This window comes from Perca fluviatilis, chromosome 3 (genome assembly GCF_010015445.1).
Source record: "Perca fluviatilis chromosome 3, GENO_Pfluv_1.0, whole genome shotgun sequence".
NCBI lineage: Eukaryota > Metazoa > Chordata > Actinopteri > Perciformes > Percidae > Perca > Perca fluviatilis.
Window position 1 is genome coordinate 20036007 of NC_053114.1, and position 20001 is coordinate 20056007.

Here is a 20001-nt window from a genome sequence, read left to right on the forward strand (position 1 = left end):
TTATACAAAAATAAAGATATGGGAATAGAAACTGTCTTTCAACCCCCCTCCTCTCTTTCTCTATGTACTGCTAGCCAGAGAGAAAGGAAAGACGAGAGTAGAGAAGCATCATGCTGAGGGCTGAGCTAATGACATGGATGTAGAGGGGACCCCCTGCCAGTGTGGACTGCAGTGATGACAGGAGACATGAGAGAGGACCAGCAGGCCTTTCAAGTTTTGAAGGGAGAGTTGATGCAGTTAGTTGCTGTAGGCAATTGTACTATCTTGGAATCTCAGCTGTTCAGCGCTACCTCTTCCACATTCAGAGGACAGAGGGTGCACTCATATCTACGAGAACTGCTTAGTTTGTCTAAGGAAATCTGCAATGCCATTTTATTTCTTCTCTAAATCCCTAGCTAAGGCTTTCCTAACCTTTGGGTCAAGATCCTACAGGGGGTCCTTTGATATGACGGAGTTGCCCCTTGATAAACAACTACTAACATGTTTGCACCATACAAAAGCATTCATTTACTATGCTTGTCCAAAAGCAACATAACATTAATAGCCTTAAAACATGTAATGGCCTACAAAAGTAGGTAAAATCATTTATCTGGTTGATTATGAGAATGACTTTCTTATTGTATCGTATGTCTGTGCTTGAAGTAAGGATGAAAGTATCTTGAGAATACAAGCTTGTGTAACTTTGAAAGATGAAAGACGTTTCATAAGCCAGAGGGAGGTATAGAAGCTTTTCGCCACACAGAGGCTCCTGTAATTATTCAGTTGAAGTTAAACCACTGAGCAACAAACTGTAAACCCTCCGTGATCTGCCACTTAGAAAAGAATGCCATTTCAAACAGTCAAAAGGCATCACTGTGACCTAATGACCATAGGGTGGAGAGGAATAATTATCACTTTGGCTTGGCTTTTACCTCTTACTCCTTCACGAAAATCTGCAGTTAAAAAGGAACACATATTTCCACTTAAAAAGGATCTAATTCCTTTTGAGCAGTAGGGGCATTTTAATACAGGAATGTGTTTGTATCAAATGCAAGTATAACTAAATGGACCATTTCACACATTTTCTGCTACGTTCTCTATGTCCTTTGAAGTACCCTTTTCCTGTGCATGACGTTGTTACACAAATGACCCCTTTTTAGGTATAATATGTTTGTAATTTCATGCAACCATGCATGTGAGTTTTATGAAGACTGTATTATGAATATGTATGAATAGTGTACAACAGCTGTCAGAGTAGCAAGCTTCAGTCTTGATAAGTCTATTCTGAAAGAAAGTGCAAAACATCTTACAATCAAACATGGATACAAAAGCTCCATCAGTTTTTTTATGATTGTTCACACCTTAATTGTGCATTGTTAAGAACAATAGGGTAATCAAGTCACAATATTCTCTGCTGCGAAAACCTTCAAGAAATGTGTACATTTAATTAGAACAAGCTGTTGCCTGCTAAAATGCAAGAATATCTATTCATATATTCAAGAGCTTGTCAAATAAAAAAAACGTCTCATCGTAAAATTTGAGCTTTGAGGTTTAATTGGTTGATTTGTGTTTTACATTCAAACAGATATCAGAAATAAGATATATGGCTCTGCAAATTCCATCCCAGTAACATGCCATGGTGACACATCTCATTTGGATCTATTGTAACCAGCACAAATGGCAGAATTTGGTGGATATTCACTATTCACTTTGGCCCTGAATCTGAACATGGAAACTGTTCATTTACGTTCATACATTTGTATTCTAATTGGTAAAAGAACAAGCTCATGTTTATTCTGCATGTTTATGTATGCTGGGTAGGTGCATTCTGTGTAAAGCAGCTCTCCTTTTACAGAAAAAATACTAAAACAACAATAATCCTTCATGCAATATTTACAGCATGCTGTGTCCTGCCATTTCTGGCTTCTTGGATAAATTCATTTTACATTTATTAAATTTTAACATCATACAGCCTAATATGTTATGTCTGCAGACAAATAATTAGTTGATGCTCTTTTTCAATCCCTCCACTTTTGTTTCTGGGGAATGCTGCACTACTGTGAGAAATGAGCAAAAGAACCCAATACTGGCAATGTTCACCACTGGGAAAGAGAACATTCTTCCACATTTGCTGTACTGAGAACAGCTGTACTGAGAACAGTTTATAATACGACATGACATCCATCAGGGTGCAGAGCAATGGTGCAAACTATGACTTAAACTAGCCTACATAACCACTGACCTGAATGGAAGCTATAAAGTATTCCAATAAACGGCAGCATCAGAAATGTGCTTGTTAACTTGTTTACTACTTGCACACATTGTGTTTAGGTGATGCAAATGTTTTAGTGTTTCTATATCCAATACAAATAATGCTCCATTCAAAGTGCATTTCTCTCTGAATTGTTTTAGCATGGACAGGACTGCATTAGGTGTTTGTGATTGTCTCTGCAGAGTCGTGCTTTCAGAATATACTGTATTTACTGCACATTTACAGTTTTTTTTACAATTGCTTACACACTAAAATTAAAACTTTCCCACAAGTAGCAAAACATTATACTCAAGAAGCAAAACACTGGCCTAGATCTGCACAACTGTAAGCACATTGTCAGCTTCACACTTTTTGCAAAACATCACACACAGTGATTTGCAAAACACTAAACACACTTGTATGCATTTGACACAGACATTTATCATGATGTCATTTCCTTGCAATTTCAAACCAAAGGCTTTCAAATGAACACACCCATGAACCAATTGGTTAAACACAGCCACCAGGTATGAAAACACATGATTGCTTAATTGTAGACACACCAATCAGGTTTAAGCGCTATATAAAATGCAGCAGGTAAGTTCACCTGCCCTCAACCAAAATGGAAGGAGTCAGAAGAAGAAGACTGAGAGTGAGACGAAGAATCCACAGAGGAGGAGAAGGAGGTAGAGGAAGAGGAAGAGGCCCAGCCAGAGGTAGAGGCCAAGGTGGAGGTAGAGGAAGAGGGAGAGGGAGAGGGAGAGGAAGACCTGAAGCCGGAGAATGTGCTCAAAGAAGAAGAGGACCAAATTTATCAAATGAAAGTTGCGCAACACTAGTGGATCATGTTGTGAACCACGGATTGACGCTGAGGGAGGCTGGACTAAGAGTTCAGCCAAATCTTAGCAGATATACAGTGGCATCTGTCATGAGGACATTTCAACAAGGTAAAAGAAAATCTGTCTACAGTTACAGTAATCACCTGCTCATTGTATGCACCATATCAGCACTTTTGATACCCCTCCCTGTGACATTTGAGGATTGAGGGTCGAGAACGACAAGGAGGAAGGGGGCCCATTTTCACGCGAGGGTTTACAATCTCCGGCCCCAGGCTCAGGTACCCCTCATTGAGGCCATGGAGGACGCCTGTGACCAAGTCGACGCCGCAGCTGCGCAAGGATGGATTCGACATTCAAGACGGTTGTCTTGCCAATGAGGATGTTTGATGAAATTCTCTGGTCAGATCCAGCTAGGCGAAGAGATAATGTCTAGTATTTTTCTGTGTATTTCTGTGTATTTTTGTGATTGTAACCTGTACTGGATACCATATTTTATGTTTGTCTGTTGTTTGCTGAGCTAACAGTGTTATGCACACTACTGTAGTAGCATGAAAACTGGGACATGTTTTGTTGTGATTCTCCATGTTGACATGTTGACTGATTTGGGTATATGGAGAGAAATTAATTATATTTTCCTCAGTCTGCAACATTGGTCTATTGTAGTGTTTGATGAACTTATTGTAAATTTGCACTTTCTCTGTGTAGTTCATTTACAGTATTCTAATCACTGAGAAGTAGAATTGCTAAAAGTGTTTTAGGTTAGCAACAGCAGTGTCTAACTGGTTCAAACAGGATTAAGTCATATGGAACGTGTGTGTTTCATATGGTAACATAAATATGTTTTTTATAAATTTGTGTATAGTTTTTGCAAGGGTGTTTCATTTTGCAAAGGGTCTGAGGTGTTCTGCTAATTGGGTGTAAAAGCAGATTTTATTTCCCCAAATGTATGTCATGTTGACAATTTTGAAAATGACTATTCCATTAAGATAATATTCTGGCTTACAGAAGGGTATTTTTTCCATGATTGACAGCTCTCTCGGGCCTTGAGCGGTTGTGGTATAAAATAATTTTAAACAATCCTCATATTTCTTACATGCATCAAAATTTGTATTTTAAACACAAAGTAAAGAACATAAGAAATGTGAAGTAAGAAATGAGAATAAGGTGAAGTGTTACCTTAACTATAGCTTGTTTTAAAAGACTGTTTGGCAGATTTTTGATTTCTTCTTGCCATAGCTTTAGTTCAAGTCATGGGCTATGCAGCTATGCATAGAGCTACAGCTCCTGAACTCCTGAGTTATGACTGATGTGGAATCATCTGTTTGATCTATTAATTAGGACTCTGCTAGGAAAGGCTTCAGTCAAAGTGAACACTTTCCCTCCAGATAAAAGCCACAAGACTGGTGGAATAATGAAAACAGACGTTTTAAAGAATAATGCAGAGAGAATCATGTTTTTTTTTTTTAACCCTGTGCATCATGTTTCCAAAGAAACTGTTCCTGTTAATCTCATCATCATTAAGTGAGACACACATCTCTCTCTGAGTATTTGTGGTTAAATTAAAGACATGTGGTAAGCCTACTGTTTGATTAAAATTAAGTGGTTTTATTTTTCATCTGTTATACATCTGGTTAGTTTATATAACTTTTATTTCAGCACCAGGCACATAGTATGACTTATCATTAGGTAGCCTCACACATTACTGTGAAGAAGGAACATGATTGGTTTGCTCTCTATGAGGGGGTATTGATTATTAAATAGGGGGGTCATGCCATGTCTACATTTCTTAAGTGTGCCTATATGTTTTGATGTGCCCAATAAGGCAAATAAGTAAAATATTGCCTAAGACTGGGGCCAAATATTTGCTGGCCCTAAAGTACAGTACATAATGTATACAGTATATCTATGCAAAAAGTACTTGACATAAATAATTTAGGCATGGGCATCCTATGCATTTGTATATTGATTTATAGCACAAAACCTAGAGGAATCTTAAGTAGGAACAATATCTTGGAAAATAAATGGGCCTGAGAAATGCAAAGCACTCTTAAGTTCACACTTAAGTTATCTGACAGCACAGTGTCTGATCTACTTTGATCTGAATTATGGTGACCTGTTATGATTCATTTGAGTTGTAATGCCCCCTATTAACACGAATATTAAAATGTTCATATTCCAAGACAGAGCTGAAATAGGGCTGAAAATAGCAGAGACGCGAACATTTATATGTAGAAAGCTACATATTACAAAGACACATTCAGGAGGAGACTAATTGAGGCAATGTAATTCGTCAATTAAGGATAATTTATTTTCCAAGTCAGCGCTGTCTTGCCCTGATTCAAATATAGTTCTTTATGATAAATTCAATCAAATGGTACTTTGCAGTTAAACACGAGATATAATGCTCTCATAAAAAATGTAAAAGACAAGACAATTTGTCATTTAAACATTCATCTCAGTGACCAAATATGGTTTCACAATTAAGTTAAGCTGCAAGTGATTAATGAGATGCAGTACAGCAGCCAATTCTTTATGCAGGAGATACTGTAGGTTGTACAGTGGCATCTTAAACAATAAGCCAACATGACACAATTCTAAATATGCCTTTTCCGGGTCCAATTTACTGTTTGACCTACCATCTACTACTTTCTTTGAGACAGACACCAATTTGGCTTTTTTATGAACTAGGCCTGCCAGTGTGCATTGAAAAATGTTTTTGCTTAACTTACTTACTGGCATTAGAACAAAGGATCTTAGGTTTGGCAATGCAATGCTTTCACATCAGAGCTAAATGACAATGAGGCTCATAATATTTTTTTTTAAGCTGTGTCTTGCAAAGTAAAATCTTATAGTTTTTGCCACTGACTGTCAGAGGCAGATATCAGATGTCAGAGGCATAATGGCACGCCAACGGTGATTTATATTAGCTGTTTGTCAATGCTTAAAAAATATTTACACTTCAGAATAAATTATCAAGACACTGAAATAATAAAACTATGAAAAAACGTTAAAGAATTATCTAGATAGGCATATCTCAATGAAAAGTGAACAACAGGGACATAATTAATGTTCTGAATAAAGTTTTTCAGAGCCCACAAAATAAGCCTCTTATAAACTTATGTAAATGAACATGTCTCTCCTGCAGAGGATAGAGACTGACATTCTTCATTTGTGTTAGTCTTTTTTGGTTTATGGGAGTATTAAAGGCTAAAGGATTCCGCCTTTACAACTCACATTAAAAATGTTCAGTTTCATAATATTCTCTAACGTTATAGAGCTTATCTGTAATATTAAATAGTAGCTTCAAAAAAGAACTGACATTTTGTTCCTAAATTCTTTGTGTTTCCATTACAGTAAGAAGATTATAGTGGAGAGCAAAAATTTGGCTTTGGTTCTGACTTCATTTTTTGGTTTTGTTTATTTATTTGGATATTGCATACAGTGAACAATAGGGTCTTTGGTGGGGCAATAAAGTGAAATAAGAAAAATATTGTTAGAGAAGAGAAAACACAAGTCTTATGTGTGTGAAGAGAAAAGGAAAGGTAACTCAGGGACATGGCCTGGAGCCAGAGATCCTGAATACTCCCAGTTGCATATCAACTTCCAAACCAGATCCCATTGGACAATGGTGATCCGACCGCAGAATGGTAACAAATCTGCTCATCAGGGACTCAGTCATGGTGACCTGTGGGCTAGGTGACCTGCAGAGTCAATGGATCAAGGTCAAGAGAATCCAGGAAAAGAAATAGGAGGAGTGTGTGTGTGTGTGTTTGTGTGTGTGTGTGTGTGTGTGTGTGTGTGTGTGTGTGTGTGTGTGTGTGTGTGTGTGTGTGTGTGTGTGTGTGTGTGTGTGTGTGTGTGTGTGTGTGTGTGTGTTTGTGTGACTGACAGACAAAACCCTGCAAGGTAATTCCCAAGTCTTATTATCATTATTATTATTATTTATTTTTATATTTTACACACTCTATGAATGAAACAGTGGGATCCATCTTTTTTAAGATGTGGGGAAAGTTTTTTAGAATTTGCCAACTACTCAGCTACTGTACTCAAATATGAGCTTTATGGTTGTACTGTGCTGATTTTCAGTATGTCATATCTTCAAAATCAAAATTAAGAGAGCATGCATGCATGCATTGTTTGCAATAATTTATTCAAGCATGAGTCACAATACAATGGGCTTATAAAAGTCACTGTTTTGGCATTCCACATCTTTGGTTGTGACTAGGTTGATATAAAGACACAAATCGGAAGTGAAGCCGATCTTAACAATGATTTGTCCAATAATTTATATCATGAGCACATACAATATATTCACAGCTGTTTCCAAATTTACAACAGAAAGATAGTCCCTTTGGATATTTTATCACAGCCTTTCACTTGTTTTTGTAACACTACTATGACAGGTGCTCATTATCATAATGGTGTTTCTCTATGTTTGCTAATAGTGCCTGAAAAAGAAGAGAAAACAATGACCTTCTTTCTTTAGGTATCGCTTGTATCATTATTGTAAATAAATATTGCATAGCATTCACTAGTAAAAAACAAATATAATTGTGTACTGTGCCGGATCAAGAACATCTATCTTGTGTGTCATGTCTCTTCAACTGAATACAAATTAACATCAGAACCTCTCAGCTGACATGGGGCATTATTGTTTCAAGGTGCAAGTGAACTCAATTGAACTTTTTGCACATAATATTCTACAATTTGTAGAAAGGACTGTGAGCATAGTAACCTCAATGTATAGTATTTGATGAAATCAACACATTTTCCAATTGTGGAGCAACACACCATGGTCCTGTTTTTGCATGTTGTTCCTTCGTAGCAAACAACTGCTTGTTGTGTTGTTCACAGGAAAGCTGTGTTGCTGTTTTTGCTGCTCACTTTCCTTACAGACAACAAATGGGATCTGGGGCCTTGAATCGTTGAATGACAAGACCAATCAGTAAGAAAATACTAAGCTCACAACAATGTCTTTCTCATTAGCACTGATAGTTTCACTTCAGGCAGCATCGAAGCATCCTGAGTGTTTGGGACAAAGAGTCAGTCAGTCATGCCAGGAACAGGAACGCTTTAGATAAGCATTACGATGACATATTAGGAGCTACATAAGATTATTTCCGGTGGTTTTTCTTTTTCAAAGTGTTATTTTCCCTCTTCGTTTTTGTTACTGAAAGACCGGCAAATGAAGAAGAGCAATTCTTAACATTTATGTCACAAAGGCACAAAGCTTTCCAATTCACTCTTACTTCTGTGCAGATCCCAAAGTACGTATAAGGCTTCACCATTTTATCAGAGTCTGACATTTCCTATTGAACTGGTACAAATGGCATTTCCCCAGACAACTTGTTAACTTTTAAAGGTTGATAGATTCAATACACAGCCACCTCAAATAAGCAGTGGATCACTCTGAAAAACAACGCTTCAAGATTAGCTGCTGTCAACTTGAGGATGAGATGTGCAAGTTTGAGTAGCAAAATGTGAACACTATTTATAAGGTGACATGGAACATATTGATCTAGAAGCATTTATTGGAGAGAATACCCTCATTTGCAGTTCTCCACTGCAGCTGTCTTTGTCCTGTGACTGCAATCTACAAGCACTTCAATATTACTGTAATGTTGCCCCAAGTGTCTTTTATTTAAACAATGAAACATAGTCGACATTTGAGAGTATATGTGACTGTGTCGGATGCGAAATATAAAGTTACATGCAGGAAGAACACATTTGCTTCATTATGTTGTTTAAATGATCAGCAATGAAATAATTTACCCTTAAAGAATACAATAACGGTGATTACAATTTTATGGTTTTACAGAGAGCAGTATCATTAGAGAGCTATTGTGAGTCATTCTCCCTGAGGTTCCAAGGCCATCCCATGTACATTACCAGGTGTGTGCATGGCGGATATGAGCACAAAAATAATTGCAAATCCAAAGGTCAAAGAGGGGTCAACTAAAATTTAGAATAGTAGATTCACATGGTAGACCATCCGCCTCTTTCAACTTCAGATTACAGTGTTATGGAAAATTATAATTTACGGTCTTTCAAGTGTTATCTGTAATTGACCTCCTCATAATCTTCCACTCCTGTTTTTATACAGTATGTTAAAATACCTTACTGTAAAGCATAAGGTAAAAGTGTATAAATAATAAAAAAAAGCCATCATATTAGGAAAACAAATATTAAATAATTAAATGTTGCTAAAAAGATGATATTGCATTCTAACTATTTCATAAATTGACACAGAAAAAAATAACCTGATTGGTCCTGTTGTGTATCTAACTATAAATCGATGAATGTCTGTGCGTGAGTACAGCACAGGAGTTCATGGCTCAATGTTCACCGTTCTGCTACGAATGGAGAGCCTATGAGCCTCTGTACAGCAGCGTGGGCGGGTTCAAAAAAGCGCCTAGCAACAAATCTGTGACTTTCTGTAGAAGAGAGACGCCAGTATTGTCTGGAGAGAGCAAGGTCTTTCTCCCTTGCGGCCGCTCTCTGTCACTGACTGAGGTGCAGCAGCAAGCTGGCGGGTGCGTCATGTGGTGGGCGTGTAGTACTGCAGATAGGGTCTGTGCACTGTGCAGTAGAAAAAGTCAGAAAGACATGTTATCGCTTCTAACTTTCACTCTGTGTGATCATTTTACAAATAAATACAGCCAAACTCACAGCACAGCTCTTGTCTTTAACTTGTGTTTGATGATTTTGTCAGATTTTGTCACATGATGTTGCGGTTATCAAAACATGATTTTAGCAGCAAAAAAAATACAACATACTGAGAACCACGCAATCGGCCCATTTCAACAGGCACGTGCTCGAAACGGGCACTGCGCTAGGATTTTAAATACTGAATGGATCACAAATGCAACCTCATAGAAGCAAGTTAAGGGATAGCTTTTGAGATAGAACATTTTTAATAATAGGGACATTGTCACTGAAAAATTACCACACACAGAATGATTAATAAGATGAAAAGAGTGGTGTATGAATTACTAATTACTAAATTGTCAAATACAAACTTATAATTCTAATTGGCTCCCATGTGGGTAAGTGAGGAGTGAAAGTTTAAAGCTTGATTGGATGAATTTAAACCAGGTAAGAGTTTCAAAATGATAGGATAATAGAAGAAAGCAGGTATACATTTTAATGGTCAGAACCAAGAAGTGAGGCTCAAAAAGAGAATTAATGAAGTAGTGTGCCGAATTGAACTTTTGCTAAGCCCAATAAAACAAAACAGTAAATATTCCCTGTGAATGATGAAGTCAATTTTAATAATGAACAGTGCCATTTAAGTGCAGTTACATTTCAAATTGATTTAGTAACAGATCTCTCCAGGGCCAGTATGAAAAGATTAATTACAAGAAAACAAAACCTGTTGCAATTGTTGCGAACTGGAAAATGGTGTACTATATTGTTTAAGTAATTTGAGGGAGCCTTTACTCCCAACAGCTACTGTTTCTCCTTAACTGTCAAGGCAACAGATGAACAACTGCAAATTGACAAACTGTTATGCAAGATCTAGGTTTTTTTTTACATTTTAGTTGAACATTTAGCTATTGTTGGCCTATTGGTAAAACATAAGAGGGTACTTATGAAGAACCTTTAAAAATGTAGTTTTCCTGTAGCCTGGAAATCCAGACCCAAATCCGAAAGATTAAGGGTCTGGCAATGAGTAACGAAAATGGCCCAACTCGAGTGGCGGCACCAAGCATGCATTTGAAAATCTCACTGCACGCAATTGGATAACACTATGAACAATCACAACAATACACGGGGTGATGTATCCATACGCTTAGCTACCAGAGGAGCTAACTGGTAGATTAAACTCTTGCCGTATCCGGTCAGTAAAACAGAAAAAACGTCCTTCTTGCAAAGGAACGATTCGAGCACCATCTTTTGTTCCTCTTTTAGATAAAAAAGCCAAGTCTAACTCATTCATTGTAGCAGTCAAAGCCGTTTCAAACAACTGGTGTTCATCCGTAGCCATCTTGCAATGTTTACTAATGACTTTGACGTTGCAGCGCTGTCGTCATCTGTTTAGCTCGCCTCTGGCCCACCTATATCAGATACACCGATGTGATTGGTGCAGCTTGGCTACAAGGGCATAGTTAATGAGCATCATTACTGAATGCCGGAGTGACTGGCTGAGCAAATTCAAATTGTGCTCTCGCGAGAACTCTGGATTTCCAGGATAGTTTTCCTAAAGTCCAGTTGTGAAATCATTAAACCAACTATAATCAGAGGTGTTCATTTTTTATATTTTTAACAATATGTCACACACATTTTGTTTTGTTTTTTACCAAACCAAACACATCACTAAAACATTGCAAACAACTGTAAAGATCATGCAATCAGAAAGTAAAGCACAATTATATGTAAAATAATTTCTTTCCAGAATAGAAATGGCATCCATTCATGCATTTTGCATCTGTGTCAACAAATAAACATTAAAGTATAAGATCTCTGTTGCAATTGGGCATTATCTGTCAAAGAAAAAGAAAAAACTGACCGTAGCACAAAAAGAAGTAAATATACAAACAAACAAAAAAATGTTTTTTTAGCCAGATTAATATTAGAGAAAGGCAAAAAAAAATATATAATAAAAAATCTTATTTACTGGATTCAAGGACAAGCTGACAAATAAGGATAACATGAAAGTACAGGATGTCACTGACATAAGTCCAGTTAAGGCATTCACTTCTTTCCATCAAAGTCATCACTCATCACTATGATGGCTATGCTCTGCATCACTGCTGACTAGGCAGTGGCACACATGTGAGAGGCCGGAGACGTGGAGGAGAAGGATGCTGACAAATTGGCAGATGTAGTTCAGGAAAGAAGCATAACACAAAGACAATTTGTGTGTCATTAAATCGAAGATTCTCAGTAGAAGAAAATATTTGTCCCCCTATAGTCTCTCCTCTTCTCATTTATAATAACATATACCGTTGCTGCGTCCGGAGCTTAGCACCACCCAAGACAAATGTGATTGGTTTAAAACTTTAAAGAAATGCAAACAACCCAGAACGTTGTATGCTCCTACCCTAGAATGTATGTAGGGTGTAGCCTAGTCTATATCCTTGATGTTCCACTTCCGGGGTTGCCGTAGGAAATTCAGATGCATGTATTTTCCGTTTCCTTCCGCTTTCTTTGTGTTGGAATTTTAAATTAGGTGGATTCATGAGGACTATTGTTGACTTTTCCTCAGATCTCTGCATGGTAAATTGAGACAGCTAGCTAGACTATTTGTCCAATCTCTTGTTTTCTCTCACATGACTATTTTGCAGTGGCTCTGTGCGTGTTGATGGTCTGCCAAAGCGTAGTCTATATCCATTACGTTCCACTTCCAGGATTGCTCCGTTGCCGGATTTTACTAATTTAGGGCTGGATATCCGTTGCCTTGGACTTTCTTTGTGTTGGCATTCTAAACTCTAGTCGACTATTGTTAACTGTTCCTCAGATTTATGCAGGGTAAATCCAGACAGCTAGCTAGACTAACTGGGGGTCAGCCCTATGTTCCCACAGCCCAAAGGTCCCACAGCCCTGTGTTCCCACATTTCTAAGAATCTTCTTAAAATTAGGACTTATGTTCCCACAGCCCTATGTTCCCACATTTCTAGGACATTTTCAAAATTAGGTCTTGTGTTCCTACATTTCCCTTCAATTTAAGCCTTATCCTCCCACAACATTTTTTAGGGTTAGGGTTAGGGGGATAAAATCTGAAACAAATTTATGAAAAAGGAAATGCGGGAACATAGGGTCTAATTTTGGAAAAAAATCTTATGTGGGAACATAGGGCTGTGGGAACATAGGCAGGCTCCCGACAATCTGTCCAATCTGAGTTTTCTGTTGCAGAACTTAAACAACCTTTGAACATACATGTTCCAACAAAACAACGTTGCTCCGTTAGCGCCGCCCAAGACAATTGTGATTGGTTTAAAGAAATGCCAAAAAACCGAGCACGTTTTTCTCCCATCCCGGAATGATGTGTGGACTCACCAGACCCTCCTCCGCAGCGCTTTGGAGGAAGGTCTAGAAGAGGTAGAGACTGGAAAATGCGTGACTACTCTAGCATTAGTTTTTCTTACTTCTTATTTTTCTATTCCTCATGAAAGGCTCTATTAACTTGTCAGTATGAACCACCACCCACGTAAAGGTAAAAGCAGTAGAAAACCATGCTGGGATTTGCAATAATCCAACATCATACAGTAGCAAATATAACTCCCATGCATATTTTTCAAGACAATGTGGTTCCACCATTAATCAATTACCAGCGGCACAATATTTCTTAAAGCTCAACAAGTGATTTTTTAGCCCCTAGAAACAAAGTAAAAGTGGCTACTATTAAACTCTTGTTTCTATCTAGAAGCTTTTGATTACTTGTTTATTTCAGTCCTCCATGCTGCAAAGGTCAATAGCCACTTAAGGATTTAAATTTGAATTTTAAATCTTGTTGTTTGCATTTGACTTTTCAAGTAACGGTGCACAACTGTATATTTAATGAAGAACTAGAAAAAAAACATCTACATCTATCACACTAGTGAAAAAAACACATTTGACCAGCAAGTCTTCTTTCTTAAATTTTTAAAAAAAAAAATTTTTTTTTTTTTTTTTTTTTTTTTTTTTTTTTTTTTTTAAAAATTTTTTATTTCACAGCTCGGGGAAAAAAAAACACCACCTCTTTTTTTTTTTTTTTTTTTTTTTTTTTTTTTTTTTTTTTTTTTTTGGGGAGAAAAAAACCTTCTTTTTACTACCTATGATTATGCTCTGAGTTAAATTTGATCTTTGCTCTATTTGTTGTCATAATTGTTCCTGGCATGTGCTTGAGATTCAATTTATTATAGATATGATATGGGGTTTTATTGGTCTAGTGTATATTTGTCTGTGATGTCTTCAATATGAGCTTGAAGTAATGATGGGTTTGGCATTAATAGCAGTGAGGCTATTTTACAGGCCAAAATAGCCTCACTGCTATTAATGCCAAACCCATCATTTTGCACTATAATCTGACTGCTAAAGTTAAGCCATATTGTTTGAATGGTCAAGTTGGAGGCTGCAGTGATTGTTAAGAAAAGGCTGAAGATAAAATAAAAGAATAGGCAGGTGTACATGGCTTGGAAGTGGGGCATGAAAGAACAGTAGTCTAATGGTAATAGCTATGTTTACAAAGACATCTGAACCCACAGATGATGTGTTTTCATCTTTTGTACTATATCTGTTGTGTATTGTTGTCTAACTTTGTGTGTACTTTTCTTTTCTTTTTTAGCAGAGCTGCACAGGAACGCAAAATTAAATTCAATGTAAACCAATAATAAATTGTATTGTATTGTACAATGTACACAAAGCTGTTAAAAGAGACAAATCAATAGGAACCTTTGGTAGACTTAACTACAATGCAAACCTGATAGATAAAAGTGAAACATTCCTTCCCTGAAAAACGGCACCATAAGTCGTTTGTTCAAACAGAAATTATGACGCATATTTACGTTTATAGTGGGGGCACCCTCTTGTCGCCTTAGTGGCTGTAGTAATTATGAAAGGAGCAAAGAAGGGGGCAGGTTAGGGTGATGGATGGGCCAAACAAACACAGGACTTTCACCCAGGAGAAAAAAGTAAACAGCAAGTTTTTTACTGCAGTTTTTTTTAAAAAGGAACTGTGTCACGTTCTGCATCTCGTACATAACCAGAAGTGAAGTATTCTGGATGAAGGGAAGTTCCAGGATTATTGCCTGACAGATAACCTATTCTGTGTGTTGCCATTCTCAAAATCCCTTTGCTTTTTGAAGAGAAAATTAAGATCCTGCAATAAGGCAGGCCTGCTTCTTTTGGGGAATAATTGTAAAGATTTACAAGGAATATGTTTAAGGCATTTACTATTTAACTTGGACGTTTTGGGACTGATTGTCAGGATTGCTATGGACAAAGTGCATAGCAACACGGCGATACACTAGTAAGAGCAAATTACGTTTAACCATTTATCCAGCTAATTTAAATAGCTCACGTTACTGTATTGTGTGATCAGGTAACTTCATTTAATATTGTATGTGGTTGTGGGTCATATGTCCTGCCACCACTAGGGGTGCTAATTTATGAAACACTCCTATGGGTCGTATTAGAGGGTATGAATAAATTACCTAAATCGTCGTATGGTTTGGAGGACTTGTTGAGGAAAGTGTAATTAAGAAAATATTGAGTGACATCAAGGGATGGACACAAATATAAAAAGATAATTGAGTATGAATACTAAGGCAAGGGATGATTTAAAAGGAAATTGAGTCTGAGGACTGGCTTAAATTCTCAACCAGCTATGAGCTGTACAAATGGATATATAACCTGAAAACGCAGCCTCATATCTATACAGTTTTTGTTTTTAAAATAATGCACTCACCAACTGTGGGATTTACCCCTAAAATGTGCAGATGTCATGAGACAATCTTCATATGAGGAAACATGTAGGTCTATAAGGATCACAAAACTGGATTCAGCAAAACCCAAATCATGTGTAATGAATATGTATTCCTCTGAAATTATTTTTATTCTTATCTGTATTGTTCAGCTGTTTCAATAATATGCTCACAGTCATATTTAAAACATAGTTGACTGAAAATTACTTGACTGCCCTTTTTTTGTTTCTGTTTCTCACTCAGCGCACTAGTGTTGTTATTGCCTGTCACACAGTGGGCTGCAATACACAGAGAGACATTCATTTTGCTTGCAAAGGGAATAGACTAATTATTTTGATCACTAATTTAGCATTCCTAGGGCCAATTTTTCACTTTTTTTTATCCCAGCAGTTTTGCTCCTCTGCTCTGCTGATACACAGCTGGGAGTGAATTAAGAATACATGTCCTCTGAGCATCTGTTTAGTACAGCAGATAATGTTTGTCCCCCCTAGGTTTCAGGGTACTAACATGCTGTGCATGAGCTATTCTTCACAAAATACATCTAAGGCAGAAACATAAGAAGCAGCAGCCTAACTAAAGACAATGTAAGATGCATTATGTTTTAATTTCTCATTTTAAATGGAAGTTTCTAAAGAGGCATTAAGGCTAGTCTACGGGTATATCTACAACCCGAAGAAACTGTTATTTCCTTTGTGCTTTTCATCTCCAATATTTGTATGTACACTCAGCAGTCACTGTTGGTTGTTTTGTCAGTTACAACACCTTCAAAAACCTCAGTTGTCATAATAAACCATGAGCTACAGAGATCTAATACCTGTTTCTTTTAGGGATCTAATACCTGTTTCTTTTAGGTCACTTGGTAGGGCAGTGGGGTTCCATGTTGTGGTCCTCAGTAGTATTAATCCCAAAAAGAAGGATGGGACATTATCCTATTTGACAAGGTCAATTTCATAGCCTTTTCCCACTAAGACACTAGACACTTGAAATGTCTTTGACCTAACTAACCATAACTTCAAACTATAAACCACCTATACAGTAAATGGAGTATTTGAGACTGAAGGTGTCTTATCACACAAATGGCTGTAAATTGTTTTACAGCCATTTGTTATTGCCGGAAAATGGTGGGTGTCTCACTTCACTGGAAGTCAGTCCTTAAAGTTACTACATGTAACTTTTTAATGTTTGTCATTTTTCATCTGATGATCATAAATGACCTGTAATTGCAAACTAGACGTACAGTAAAAAGAACGCTATTTGTGTATATTTTTTATGAATGCCTTTTCCCAGGTCTGATTTTTCCCACAAAGTCACAAAATGATTCACGGCAGGCAAACCGGCTCTACAGTAACACATTCTGACGGCCATCTCAATCTTTGAGCATCATCCATATTTACCAAATCAATCTCTGCTTTAATCCTACATAACAAAAAAATCACACTGTTCACAATAAAAAGGACAATAGAAAACAAAATGGAACTCATTTTCTATATCATTCAAACAACACATAGGACAGATCCATTTTTCCTCTTCTACATTAACATATCTTGTTTCAATAGTCAAAGGCAAAACACCAGATCTCACTTGAGCACATAAGGATCTTTGCCTTTTTGACAAATTATATACAAGTGCCATATTCTGTTTTTATTATTACAAAAATACTCAATTTTGTCTTAGCCCATATATTGTCAGCCCACTGCTTTTTGTCTTTAGCAAACACAGATTCTTTAAACCAACCAATATTCAGCTTTTCATTAATAAGAAACAAATCCCCAAAACCATAATTACAAAACAATTTGCATTTGTCGTTAGACCAAAGACCAAGAATGTGTTTATCCCAGAGAAATATTTTCCTTGTCAACCTATTTGCGTCCATATCTAATAGGCGATTCCATAACTGGGCCATACATATCTTCCAGCGAGCCTCAAATGATTCCCATCCCATGTCTCCCACTATCGCCAATGTAGGGGTATACAGTGCCTTGCGAAAGTATTCGGCCCCCTTGAACTTTTCGACCTTTTGCCACATTTCAGGCCTCAAACATAAAGATATAAAATTGTAATTTTTTGTGAAGAATCAACAACAAGTGGGACACAATCATGAAGTGGAACGAAATTTATTGGATATTTCAAACCTTTTAAACAAATAAAAAACTGAAATATTGGGCGTGCAAAATTATTCAGCCCCCTTAAGTTAATACTTTGTAGCGCCACCTTTTGCTGCGATTACAGCTGTAAGTCGCTTGGGGTATGTCTCTATCAGTTTTGCACATCGAGAGACTGACATTTTTGCCCATTCCTCCTTGCAAAACAGCTCGAGCTCAGTGAGGTTGGATGGAGAGCGTTTGTGAACAGCATTTTTCAGTTCTTTCCACAGATTCTCGATTGGATTCAGGTCTGGACTTTGACTTGGCCATTCTAACACCTGGATATGTTTATTTGTGAACCATTCCATTGTAGATTTTGCTTTATGTTTTGGATCATTGTCTTGTTGGAAGACAAATCTCCGTCCCAGTCTCAGGTCTTTTGCAGACTCCATCAGGTTTTCTTCCAGAATGGTCCTGTATTTGGCTCCATCCATCTTCCCATCAATTTTAACCATCTTCCCTGTCCCTGCTGAAGAAAAGCAGGCCCAAACCATGATGCTGCCACCACCATGTTTGACAGTGGGGATGGTGTGTTAAGGGTGATGAGCTGTGTGTTGCTCTACGCAAACATAACGTTTTGCATTGTTGCCAAAAAGTTCGATTTTGGTTTCATCTGACCACAGCACCTTCTTCCACATGTTTGGTGTGTCTCCCAGGTGGCTTTTGGCAAACTTTGAACGACAATTTTTATGGATATCTTTAAGAAATGGCTTTCTTCTTGCCACTCTTCCATAAAGGCCAGATTTGTGCAGTATACGACTGATTGTTGTCCTATGGACAGAGTCTCCCTCAGCTCTGCTGTAGATCTCTGCAGTTCATCCAGAGTGATCATGGGCCTCTTGGCTGCATCTCTGATCAGTCTACTGCATTGAGCTGAGCGAAAGTTTAGAGGGACGGCCGGGTCTTCGTGGATTTGTAGTGGTCTGATACTCCTTCCATTTCAATATTATCGCTTGCACAGTGCTCCTTGGGATGTTTAAAGCTTGGGAAATCTTTTTGTATCCAAATCCGGCTTTAAACTTCTCCCAACATAATTCTCGGACCTGCCTGGTGTGTTCCTTGTTCTTCATGATGCGCTGCTCTGCGCTTTAAACGGACCTCTGAGACTATCACAGAGCAGGTGCAATTATACGAAGACTTGATTACACACAGCTGGATTCTATTTATCATCATTAGTCATTTAGGTCAACATTGGATAATTCAGAGATCCTCACTGAACTTCTGGAGAGAGTTTGCTGCACTGAAAGTAAAGGGGCTGAATAATTTTACCGCCCTTTTCAGTTTTTATTTGTTAAAAAAGTTTGAAATAGCCAATGAATTTCGTTCCACTTCATAATTGGGACCCACTTGTTGTTGATTCTTTACAAAAAATTACAGTTTTATATCTTTATGTTTGAGGCCTGAAATGTGGCAAAAGGTCGAAACGTTCAAGGGGGCCGAATACTTTCGCAAGGCACTGTATTTATGCACACCCAGAAAATATCTTATGGCACTACTTTGCACTAATTCACAATTATATATATTCCTAAATCCTCTAACGCCCACAATATATTCAAGTATAGGGCACACACAGGCTTGAAACAATTTAGAATAAGTTTGAAAACTTATGTCCTTCAGATTGTTGCTTTTACCAATAATTCTAGCTACAAGTGGCTGAAATGAGTTTGCTTGGTAGGCTAGCTGGATTTACCCTGAAATAATTGGTGAGGAGATCAGGCATCCAGAAGGAGCTTGGAACTATTGTTTCTTTACATGACTTGTTGAATCGGCCAGTGGGCAGTCGGACTCAATGACAAATCTGATTGGTGGAGTGCTAGCCCTTGACTAGTGAATCAGTGCTTCTTCCACAAGAAGAAGCCCAAGAGCTGACAACGCCAGTATCTTCTTATTACTAGCCATCGTATTTTCTTCTGTTCAGCGAATAATGACAACAACGATCCTTCTTGACTACTATCAATACTCTCTGATGAAAACAATGACTGACAACAGCGGGCTCTGTGTTCACTAGGTCAACAATACAGATTAGCGCCGCCTGCTGTTATGGAGAAGTAGTATGTCTTGCGCATGTGCAGAACATACGCTAAAGTCAGTGACGCTTCGTTTTGTTCCGAGGCACTTTTTTGAGAGAATGGAACAAACTGATCAGTCCAACTGCCTTTTCTGCCGACGGTCGGCCGTTGGGTTGGTGTGTCAGAGCCTTAAGGATACCTCCTGGATGTCTGGGGAAGTCCAACAGCAAGGGGAGCCTGGGGCAATCCTAGATCAGGACGCTGGAGGGCTTACATTTCTCATATGGCCAAGGAACATCTTAGATGAACTAGATGATGTTGGGGAGAGGAGCATCTGGGTTTCCTTGTTTAACCTGCAGCCACCACCACTCAGAC